The sequence below is a fragment of the Budorcas taxicolor genome, chromosome 5 (assembly GCF_023091745.1).
Source record: "Budorcas taxicolor isolate Tak-1 chromosome 5, Takin1.1, whole genome shotgun sequence".
Classification (NCBI taxonomy): Eukaryota; Metazoa; Chordata; class Mammalia; order Artiodactyla; family Bovidae; genus Budorcas; species Budorcas taxicolor.
In genome coordinates, this window is record NC_068914.1 from 30,050,779 (window position 1) to 30,062,787 (window position 12,009).

Here is a 12,009-nt window from a genome sequence, read left to right on the forward strand (position 1 = left end):
AACATGTCTCTGAGACATGAATCCCCACTTGGTTCCTAGATTTTATTTTCATATATTATATATATATATATATTCATGTCTCAGAGACATATAGATATATATGATTCCCTGGTGGCTCAGATGGTAAAGCGTCTGCCCGCAGTGTGGGGCCCTGGTTTGATCCCTGGGACGGGAAGATTCCCCTGGAGAAGGAAATGGCAACCCACTCCAGTACTCTTGCCTAGAAAATTCCATGGATGGAGGAGCCTGGTGGGCTACAGTCCATGGAGTCGCAGAGTCGGACATGACTGAGTGACTTCACTTTACTTTACTTTATATATATATATATATATATATAGAGAGAGAGAGAGAGAGAGAGAGAGAGAGTGCGTGCGTGCGCTTCGTCTCTGTCATGTCTGACTCTTTGTGACCCTTTAAACTGTAGCCCACCAGGCTCCTCTGTCCATGGGAGCTTTCAGGCAAGAATGCTGGAGCAGGTTGCCATTTCCTCCTCCAGGGGATCTTCCCAACCCAGGGATTGAACCCATGTCTCCTGTGTCTCCTGCATTGCAGGCAGATTCTTTACCCACAGTCATCAGGGAAGCCCTATATAAGGGAATTCCATATGTGTATATAGTAATAAAATGCAGAAGCCTCTGGTTTGAGTTCTGGGTCGGGAAGATCCACTGGAGAAGGAATAGGCTATCCACTCTGGTACCCTTGGGCTTCCCTTGTAGCTTAGCTGGTAGAGAATCCACCTGTAATGTGGGAGACCTGGGTTTGATCCCTGGGTTGGGAAGATCCCCTGGAGAAGGAAATGGCAACCCACTCCAGTATTCTAGCCTGGAGAATTCCGTGGACTGTACAGTCCGTGGGGTCGCAAAGAGTGGGACACGACTGAGCAACTTTCACAGAAGTATCGATAACATAGACGTAAATCTTGCCATTGCAGCCAGTTTTGAGAGTGTAATTCAGTGGCATTAAGTACACTCACATTGTTGTACAACCATTCCCACCACCCATCCCCAAGAACTTTTTCAAACTGAAACTGAATCCATAAGAAATAACCCCTTATTCCATGCTCCTGGTTCTTTCTAAGACTTTTGAAAAGACACTGACGGCAGGTAGTGTGAGGCTGAAGTCTCTGGCAAGCTCCAGAGCTGTGCCTACTGTGACATGAACAGTCATCCCTCACCTTAGACACCAGGGATCAACTGCACGCCGTTTTGTGGTGAATCCCTGTACCTTTGGCCAGCTGGAAGGCTCTTGCATAACTGCTGGAAAGAAGGGCTGTAGGCCTACTGTACCCATCCCCCGGGCTTTCCTGAAGGATTTCAGCCGGTCCTTTGTTGCAGCCTCACATTTTCTGCCACCCAGTGTGGTAGAACTAATCTCCATCTGGAAGATTTTTAGAGTAATTGGTACCAATAGACTTTCCCCACTGTGTAATTACTTTAATATGACTCTAGGATGCTTGCTTCTGGATAAGAACTTGTTATGATAGCCTACTAAGAGAAACCGTGCTGCCGGTAACACTGATGGACAGAGGAGTAAATTGACGTGTTCGCCAGGGAAGTGTTTACCATTTTTCACCCAGAGGCCGCGTAGAGGCTACTTAACGGAGCAATTTCGGTTTTGTTGCTTGTGCTACGGCGGTTGTCTTTGATAGTGAGTGTTGCTTTTATGTGCATTTCAAAGGAATTCTTTGGTCTTGAGAACAAAATGAGATTATTACCATAAAGGAGATACCTCCTTTTCCATCTGCTGTGATACAGATGGTATCGAATACCTATAAAAACTGAATCAAATGTATTTAAGTAGATGAATAGAAATCTCTTTGCCCTGTTAAAAGATCATGTTTGGAAGATAGGTTCAACACCTCCAAATATGTTAATCCTGTCTAAAGCCAAGAAAGACACAGGCACAAACCAGCATGCAGTTTTTCTCCTTTACTTTTGTATACATCTGCTAGATAGACACCTTGGTTTTGCAAAGACTCTTGTCTGAAAAATCTGCTTCCTTCTGAGCCTGGACCATGGGATCAATGACTTGACAGTAAGAACTGTCCTAAAAAGGAGCCTTCTAGTCTAATGCCAAGCCTATGCTAGAACTAAATTCAGCTCTGGAATGCCTTGAAGAGATGTTTGTTGCTTAATCATAATTTGTAATTAAAGTGTATAAGGAATGTTTTGTGATCAAATTCTTCATCAGAATTTGATTCTTAATATCTATGCTAGGGAAAAAAAAAGTCTGAAAGACTATTCTCCGAAATGTTGGCTGTAATTATACTTGGGTGCTGAGCTTAGGGATGTTAATTTTCTTGTGCTCCTTTCCTTCTCAGTTTGTGGAGGCAACATGCATTACTTTTGTAATTAGAAAATATTTTGTTTCCTAAGAAGAAAATTTTAAAAATACCTATTTTGTCCTTATGGTTTGAAACCTCCAGCTGTATCACTGAACTTGAGAGCTCATAGTCTTGCAATTGTTACCAAACCAGACTGGGGTCTGCTTACCTGATGTGCACCAAAGCTGGTCCACTGACGGGGCTGTGGTGAAAGAAAGTACAATGTTTACTGCAGGGCATCAAACAAGGAGAATGGGCAGCTTGTGCTCAAAAGACATGAGCTCCTCGATCGCTTTTCAGGAAGGGTTTTGAAAGACATTGAGGGGAGAGAGACACAGGGTGCATGGTCAGCTCATGCCCAATTCTCTGATGGGTTGATGGTGAGGAAATAGTGATGTTTCAGGAATCTCAGCCATCAGTCTTTTGGTTCCAGCCAGTCTGGGATTTATGTGTACTGGTGGTCAGCATGCAGCTAACTTCTTCCACCTAGTGGGGGTTTTAGTATCTGCACAACAACTCAAGGACATGGCTCAGGATATTATTTATAGCCCTGAGGAGGAAATAAAATAAAGGTCTTTGTCTTTGTTGTATGGCTTAACTATTATTATTTTGTCTTGCTTGACTGTTTCCTCACTTCTCTAATTAAATCTGCTATGTAACCAAAGAGCAAATTTGAAGCTTTTCTACAAACAAGAGGCAGGGGCCAAGGCGGGGGTGGGGGTAAGATGGAGGTCTATCCCCGGGGTGGTCCTGCAGGGTCTTACTCGGTTTCACTGTCATAATTGCATCTGTTTATCATGGATCGCATAGACTGCAGTGCACTGGAGCCCCTTGCAAAGTCAGGAAGATTCTGGACTACCCAGATTGTTCATTTAGAGCTAGCATAAACAAAATGCTTTTATGATTGGCTTAACTGTCTTGTCAGCTGTGATACAATTCATTCCACTGGCCGCTCTTTAAAAAAAAACCAAAATCCTAATTCCTCTGGCTAACAGTTAAGCACCAGTCACCAATACCAACTGGAAGACCTATTGTTGCTGAGATGGATAGAGATTTTAGCCCCTGTGGATTTTCTCACTTGCTTTTATGTAAGCCCAAGGCATCAGGTTCACTTCCTGCTCTTGGGAAGCCCTGTTCAATTGTTGCCTACACTTTTCTCCACCAATACTGCTGCCAAAAGTCAATGAATTTTTTTTTTTCCTTTATTTAAAAGCCTGGAACAGGACTGAGATAGGAGTACCGAATATTATATATCTCTCTGAATGTTTTCACTCTAATCCAATTTTCAAACTTTAGACCTTAAAATAACAAATAAGTTTGTGGTCTTGTACTGTAGAGTCACATTTGAAATTGGATCTGGTCCTCAGAAAACAATGCCACTGTAGCTATTAATATAATAAAAATGATTGTACTCATTCTCTTACTGAGGAGACACATTTTTCTTATTGATGGCGGAAAGCACTTAAGAACGAAAGTTTTCTGGATCTCTTGTTACACGACTTATTGTTACTATTATTGACTTGGTCTCTGAGGTGAGAACGCCTCCGGGAACTGCAGCATTTGCAGATTCCTAGCATCTGTGGAAAGATGATACATGGAGGGAAGGAAGGAAGTTGTGGGCAAAAACCACTGCTGAAGCCGCCATTGCCAAGTGATACAGAGCTGAGACGTTCAGAAGGCTGCTCTGTAATAGCGTTATTCTTCCATCTGTGTTTGCACAGGAATGAAACAGAGTAAGGCTTGCAAGAAGTCCCTGAATCTGCCGTTGACCTCCTCTCTCCCCTCCCCTCTACCTGGAGTGGTAGTTTCTCCTTCCATTCGCATCTTTAGTCCCTTCAAGGCTGTGTCTGTGGAGGGCAGGCTTGTCCGCAGGCACTAGAAGTGAGCGTAGATGTCCAGGTCCCTTCTGAAGCCTGTACGCCAGAATCTGAGGCTGCCTTCTTTACCTCCAAGTTCTCCAAGTCACTAAGATGGCAGTGTAGTGATCTTGTTTGTTCAGGCAGCAGAATCACATGTCAGGGTGATAAATATGTATGAAACCCTGTTTAGTTCATTTTAAAGGCACCGAGGCGAGCGCTGCTGTCACATCCATTCAGGTGGAGACTTGTTCTCCCGTGGCAGGGGAGAGGAGACCTTGAAATATGTTCTTCATTAAGCTGGCTCGACCAGTGGCCCTGTTGGCGTTTAGTTTTTCAGGGCTATTAATGCTGAGCAGAAAAATTGGCTATCACCTAATAGCTAACAGAACATTTGGGGCAAAGTTGAGTTGTGGGTTTTTGTTTTTTGTTTTTTTTTGTCATTCTCGTTGTTCTTTTTCATTCCACATTATCTGACTCTCAGCTGCGTGGGTTCTTTGTTTCTTTTCATGGAACAGGGGGCTTATACATTGTGTGCACGATACATCTGCAGAGGGCTTCTGGGATGTGTTTATTGCATTTTAAATGCCACAACCACCAGAGGCCAAATTATAAGGCAGAATTTTCCTGTGAGCAGCATGCCAGAAATCTCAGTCCAATGTAATCTGCATTATGATTAGAAAATACAGTAAACTTGAGGCAGTTCTTTTAGTCTTCACAAATCACTGCGTTTTGTTTTTTTTCCAAAATGTGCAAAATGTGTGTAGTATGTTACCATTATGGCTGGAGTTAATGTGCCAGCCTGGATTCCCCAAAATATAAGAGCAAGGGTTAGGGCTTAAGCAGCTTTTCAGGTTGACTTCTTTGACAAAATATGGAGAAATGCAGGTAGAAAGTAAAAGTAGGAGAAGGAAATGAAAAATAATGAGATGAAGCTGGAGTGAGAAGTTGCTTTATTCACTAGGGTAGGGGTAAGTAAGCATTGTTATTTCTAGTTGAAAAGGTGAATCTTGGAGATTGAAAGATACTTGGCTGCACTGTAGATGGACTTGAACTATCACTGGAAATGCTGTGCAAATGATTTTAAACTTTGCAGTTATAAATGTTGTAGTGTTCTGCATTTCTTGGGTAATTTTTTTTTTCATTTTAAAAAGTCTACAGTCAGCCCAGTTAGTAATTACCTTAAAATACAGAGATATATCCTACTACTAATTATCTTTACTTTCCTTTTTTTTTCCTTTTAATTTATGATAAGTTCTCAGCTTAAAATGAATTCTTTCTTTGGGTTAAATATTCTCTACTTCTCAAAGAAGAAAGGGTTAATTTTTACAAAATGGATTTTTTTTTTTTGCAGGTTGAGTCCAGAGCCTCAAGAATTCCTTTATCTTATTCATTGAGCATCTTTTTTTAAATCTGGCTCCTAACTAGATCTTTTCAAAGGTGTTAACACTTTAAGCAGCATGATGCTATTAGGAATCAAATCTAGGAAGGTCAGACTTAGCCCCTGAGGTATTCTAAGTGGACAGGAAGCCTCATGTACTGGAGCCCTGCACTCAGGTGAGAGCTTGTCCTCAGTGTTGAGGAGACTGACGAGAAAATAACATCCAAAAAAATAATTTATTTTCTGGAAGGGCCTACCAATTTTTTTTCCTTGCAAAAGTTCAGTATACTTTTGCCCTTTTTGAAAATCACAATTAGATAATTCAGGCAAGCTTCACTGAAGATAAGTGGAAGAATTAACAAGATCATGAAGAACTATTGGGGGGAGATCTGGGGAAGGTGGAAATTGAGAGGAGACCCAGCACCCAAGGCTCCCTTTTTCCTGAGCACATTTGCTATTTATTTCTTACAGAACAGCTAAGAAGCTGAATTGTGCTTTTGGCAGTTGTGTAGAGCTGGGGTTTCAGAAGTCAGAGCTCAGGGCTGGCCAAAGGTAGGGGCAAAGATAAATCACCTCCGCTTTAATCTGGAATCATGAAGAGCTATACCATCGGAAAAAAGTGAACCTTTTTTTTTTTTTTTTTTTGCTTCATTTGGATGAATCAGAGAACACAAAACTTTGGTTTTGGATTAAGGCAGACTATGCTCATCTCAGCCTGAAGGAGGGGGAGTGTACATGGTGCTGAGCGTGTGTGGGAAGGCGCTGTGGGAGGCGTCTTTGGAGCCATCCCAAAGTTGCAGAAATTTGGAAGAAACGGCTTCAGGTACTCTAGGCAGAGGATACAGAGTGATCGGGACTGGGCTTGGGGTGTGGCGGCTCCTGTTAGTGTGGTGACCAACAGGACTTGGGGTCTAGAAGCCCCTGCACCAGAGTGGTCTCCAGACACGTTTGCCCAGGATGATGGGTTTCTTTTTTCTTTCTTTGATGTGGACGATTTTTTGAAAGTCCTTGTTGAATTTGTTAAGATATTGCTTCTGGTTTATGTCTTGGTGTTTTGGTCATGAGGCTGGTCTTTGGCTCCCTGACTAGGGACCAAACCTACACCCCCTGCGTTGGAAGGTGCAGCCTTAACCACTGGACTGCCAGGGCAGTCCCTTCAGTTTTTAAAATGTGGGTTTTTTTGTTTTTTTTTTCCCCTCCAGGAAAGGAGTCTTTAGAAAAAGACATGAGATGGGCCTTTAATCATAGTTACCACCACTCTCTGTGCTGAGATTCATCATTCTTTGTCAGGTACCTGGACCCTGAAGGCATTTGTGTGTGCAAACCTTAGACTGTCACTTGGGCTGAGTGTGAAAGTATGGGGAACTTGCTTGGGGACTGGATCGAAGGTGGAGTTGAACATTGTACCGATGAGTTTGGGCTTACTCTGCAGGAATGAGGGAGCCATTATAAGGTTTCGAGCAGGGTGTTGAATGAATAGAAAACCCTCCTAGTTTAGTTTAGCATGAGCTACACTGGACCCGGGGTATCGATTAGGAGCTTTGGCAGTGGCCCAGTGAAGAGGAGTAAACGGTTTGAACCAGAGCACAGAAAGCACAGGGTGTGTTGGACAGCTGTTCTGGGGGCTGACTTAATGCCATTTGGTAACTGATGAGATGTGAAGTATTGACTGAGAATAACAGGACCAGTGACAGAAGGGGGAAGGAGGTGGGCTTAAGTGTGGGCCCAGGAGGCGTCTAGTGGTGATGCACTGAATTGAAGGTGGGAGGTTGACTTTCTGCTCAGCAGAGCTGTTCAGATTGGTTTAGAGACTCAATATTGTGAGAGACAGTTATTTTTTTCAAAGCCCATGTTAACTGCTTGGAACGGTAAGTCCCCTACACGTGAACCTTTAAGCTGCAAACTTTAAACGATGCGAATGTTTGTTCACTTGTCCATTCACGTAAGTTAGTTCTCATGTCTAGCATACATTGTCACACGCATGCTTCCTCCACAAGTGGTTGTGCTTTTGTGTACTTGCTGTACAGTTCTATATAGAGTACAGTATCTTTATTTCAAGCCAACCAATGTCTGGAAGCAAGGATAAAAGCAGCACTATATAGCTGATTGTGTTAGTCAGGTACCTGGGCTTACTTTGTCAAATTGGACTGAAGAACACGCTCTTGGAACAAAACTTGTTCACATGTAGGGGGCTTACTGTGTTAACTACATGACAATTATTTTTGGCAATCCAGTGATTTAATGTAGTCCCTGTTCTATGGTGGCCTTTATTTGGTTCAGTGCAGATGGCTCTAGTTCTTGGTAGTTGTCAATAAATGAGGGATGTTGGTTGTAAAACTGCAGGTTGTACAGAGAATGGTTAGCATTGACTAGTGCAAACAGAACTGGGGGCATCTTGGGTTTATCCTCGAGTTGAATCGAAAAAGCTGAGTCCGGGGCTGGTGGCAAGAAGGCTCGCCTCCCTTGGCTCTGGGTGGACTAACAACAGGCCCAGACTTGCAAACACGCTTCGCCAAGCCTGGGATTTGGCAAACCTGCTGCATGCTGGGTGGGTGGGCTGGCCTAGCCGCCAACCTTCACGTGCACCTGCACCTGCTGGAGAAGGTTTTGCCCAGAATAAAAGCCATTCAGTGAAGAGCTTTTGAATCTCTGATATAAGAAGCCTGGTTCACAGAAGTGGCTCCAGAAAACTTTGGAAATTATGAGAAAGACAACAATTATCGGTAATTCAATGATGCTTAAGGCTAGTCTGTGTTAGATCAACTTAATGCTATACTCATGTCTTTTAATGGGCTGGAAATTGGCTTTGGGACTTCATATGTGACTGGATACAATGAGAAAATGCTCCCATTTGAGTGCTTAGAATTTTCCTGGTTTGTAGTTGTGTTTTTGCTTATGGCTTTTTCACTTATGTTAATATATTTTTCATGCTGAATCCCAAGGAGCAAATCTTTATTTATATAACCCTAATTCCATTGTAAATGTGCTGCTGGTGGATCATCAGTTATGTAATTTCCATTCTACAAGGTTTCTTGTTGTTAAAAGTACAATATATTGCACGGTTAACAGTTCTAAAGCTCTCCTGTAATCTGTGAGATTGACTTTGTAAGAAGTATATTTACAGAAAATGCTGATTCTGACAACAGATTTTAATCTACCTAAGCATTTTGCTTTAGATATATTAAAGGCAAGCGAATGAGTTTTTTTTTTTTTTCCAAGCACATTAATACAATTTACTTGCCTCTTTACTTCTCAGTTTGAATGATTTTTGTTCCAGTTTAGGATCTCTGACCTGATTAGTAAGATTAAGAATTGCTTACGACATTTAGACCTCTGATTAAAAACTTTAATTTTTAATCTGTCTTAAATTTTATGCCCATATTGAAGATGCTACTCAGAAATGAAACTGGAGTGTAGTTTTTCTGATAGGTCCTGAGAAGTAACAGTGAAAGTGTTAGTCACTCAGTCATGTCTGACTCTTTGTGACCCCATGGACTGTAGCCCGCCAGGCTCCTCTGTCCGTGGGATTCTTCAGGCAAGAAGACTGGAGTGGGTAGCCATTCCCTTCTCCAGGGAATCTTCCCAACCATAGGATCCAACCTGGGTTTCCTCCACTGAAGGCAGATTCTTTACCACTGAGCCATCAGGAAATCATCTCTGATATGTCCTGGGTCACCTAAACCAGTCTTCCTTTTATGGTTTTTGTTTATGATGTCATGGACTACAGCTTTAAAACAAGCAGGTGGAGGGAATTCCCTGGCGGTCCAGTAGTTAGGGCTCCATGCTTCCACTGCATGGGGCATGAGTTCTGTCCTTGGTTGGGGAACTAAAATCCTGTATGCCATGAGGTACAGCCAAATAAAAAAATAAATAAAATAGATGAATTCAGGGTGTTGGTTCAAGTCCTGTTGGGGCCAGATAGCTTGAATTTACATGTATCTGTTTGAAACAAACAATTTCTGAAATTTTCTCAGGTGCATTGTCATGAGGAAAACTCTGGCCTCTCCTCTTGCCCATCTTAATTCTCTTCTCATGATTGTTCTGGGGGGTTGTTTTTGTATTTCTTGCTGTATTTCTCTTTCTATTGGTGGTTTCTTGGTTCCAAAGAAGAACCAGATTTTCCGTTTCTAGTGTTCTGTTTGGAACACTAACTCTGTGCCCTGCCCCTAAATTGCCTGTCACCCGAGAGATGGCAGAACCAAACAGGCAGCAAAGCTGTTTGTTCCAGGTCTGTCTCTGGGGGATGTTGAAAACTGTGAGTGTTTGGCTGAGTTATATCTCAGGATGGCTTGATATTTTCCAAATGGTTCGTACAACCCAGGGACCTCGCTTGAGTTCTGGTAACGACAGCTTCACCATCACATTTTCCTTTGGGTATAGCTCTTGAAAGGAAAAAGCCTTTTAAAATTGAGAGCTTTGGTAGATTTCATTACTAGCTGAATCAGTATTCTTAAAGAAAATACCTTATCAGTTATGGACGGTGTTAGACCATCTGTCTATATGTGAGTCTTTTCCTCTAGGTCAATGAGAATCTTACCTTTGCTCAGATTAATATTCTGTGACAAATTGCTGCCTAGGTCAGGGGAGAGATTTTTTGACATTAGATTGCATCCTTTATTGTTTGGGGCTTCCCTGGCAGCTCAGATGGTAAAGAATCCACCTGCAATGCAGGAGACTCAGGTTTGATCCCTGGGTTGGGAAGATCCCCTGGAGAAGGAAATGGCTACCCACTCCATCCAGTATTCTGGCCTGGAGAATTCCATGGACAGAGGAGACTGGCGGGCTATGGTCCATGGGGTTGCAAAGAGATGGACACAACTGAGCAACGAACACTTTCTCTTTATTATTTTAATTTACTTAAGAACACAAGTATAACACTAAAAAAAAGGGAAGAAGGAGACTCTTGGAAATAAAAGTGGCAGCAGTTGAAAACATATTGGAGAGACTTCCCTGGTAGTCCAGTGGTTAAAAATCCACCCTGCAATGCAGGGGACGCAGGTTCGATCCGTGGTTGGGGAACTAAGATCCCATATGCTATGGAGCAGCTAAGCCTGTGCACCACAACTAGAGAATCCCTGTACAGTGGAAAATCACGCATGATGCAGCAAAGATCCTGCGTGCCACAACTGAGAATGGCGCAGCCAGTATTTTAAAAACCGTATTGGAGGAAAACACATCTAATATTTAAAGAAAACTATGCAAAAGGTTTAAAAGCTTTAAGACAAAAAGTTCATTTTTCTAAAACCAGTAGATATCATTTAAGCTTAGCGTTCATAAACTATTTTAGGGCAAAGATAATGTCTTAACTATAGATTTCACTCCCTTCTGGCTCTACTGTGCAGGTGGAAGGAAGACACACCACACAGGTAATTTTTAGAGAATGCAAGAGTGAGATGAAGAGGTCCTTGTTCTGCCTTTTTTCCCTCATAACTGATGCCTGTCCCATTGGGGGCCTTTGTGTCTGAAATGCTGAGAACTGTTCTCACTTTCTGACCATTCCTCTTAGTTCCTTTAATTACTGCTTGATCTTCCAGAACCTGAATTTTAATGAGCTAGTTAAAAATAGACTTGTCACTGTAAGCACCTCTTCATATCTGCTTGCTTTCTGAGTCCCTGCAAGGTTGACCAGCTTTTTTGGAGTTGCATGTAAAAAACAGTTGGAGGGAAACCAGCATCTGTTTAGTCAACATTTCCCATGTTGAAAGACAATGTCAGATTTTGAACATTTTTGTTTTCTTTTTAAACACCAAGCATGGTACTTTCAGAGCAATGGAAATTGTTTCAATTGAGGAGATGATTAAGTATAATCTTTTGAGGTTTTTAGGCCCACTGAGCTCTCTCTCTTGTCCAATGCACCCTCTACGAGTTCACAAAGAGACATAGCTTTCCCTGGGCAAGCATCCATGTCTGTATTTAGCCATTTAACCTTCCGAATGCCAGGGGCGCACTAGGCACTTGTGGATGGAAGAGTGTTTTGCCAGCCCCTCAGGTTTGCTCAGTAGGAGGACTCTGGTTTAGAGTTTAGAGCATGGTTTGGGGCCCCAGGCTCTGCCACGTTCCAGCTGAATTACCTTGGTCTGGTAACCTGTTTTATCACATTACCTATGGGGGTTGTCGTGCCTGCCTAATATGAGCATGGTATGCAGTGCCTGCCTGAAGAAATGGTTTTGGAGGTAGAATTAGGGAGCCTTGGTCATCTTAGACCTCAAAATCAAACTGTGTGCTTCATTGCTTTTAATAGCTTTTGCTTAATTTGCCTATAGTTCTGAAAATATCAGGCCCTGTGGCTCATTCCTATTAACCCCTACTATGAATCGATAGCCCCACCCAACTGAGAACACTGGAAATGAGGCACAGTGATTCATGAGAACCCCAGTTGTGTGTCGTTGAATTTCTTTTGTTCTCTTTTGGTTTTGAAGTTTGGAGTATATTTTTTTAAGATTCCTTTT

At 42.4% G+C, this 12,009-nt stretch overlaps 1 protein-coding gene across 1 annotated transcript in view; it reads left to right on the forward strand.

The window, feature by feature from the left end:
• Positions 1–12,009, forward strand: part of CCDC6 (coiled-coil domain containing 6) — a 110,008-nt gene that overhangs the window by 55,615 nt on the left and 42,384 nt on the right. The gene's annotated exons all lie outside the window — the stretch shown is intronic.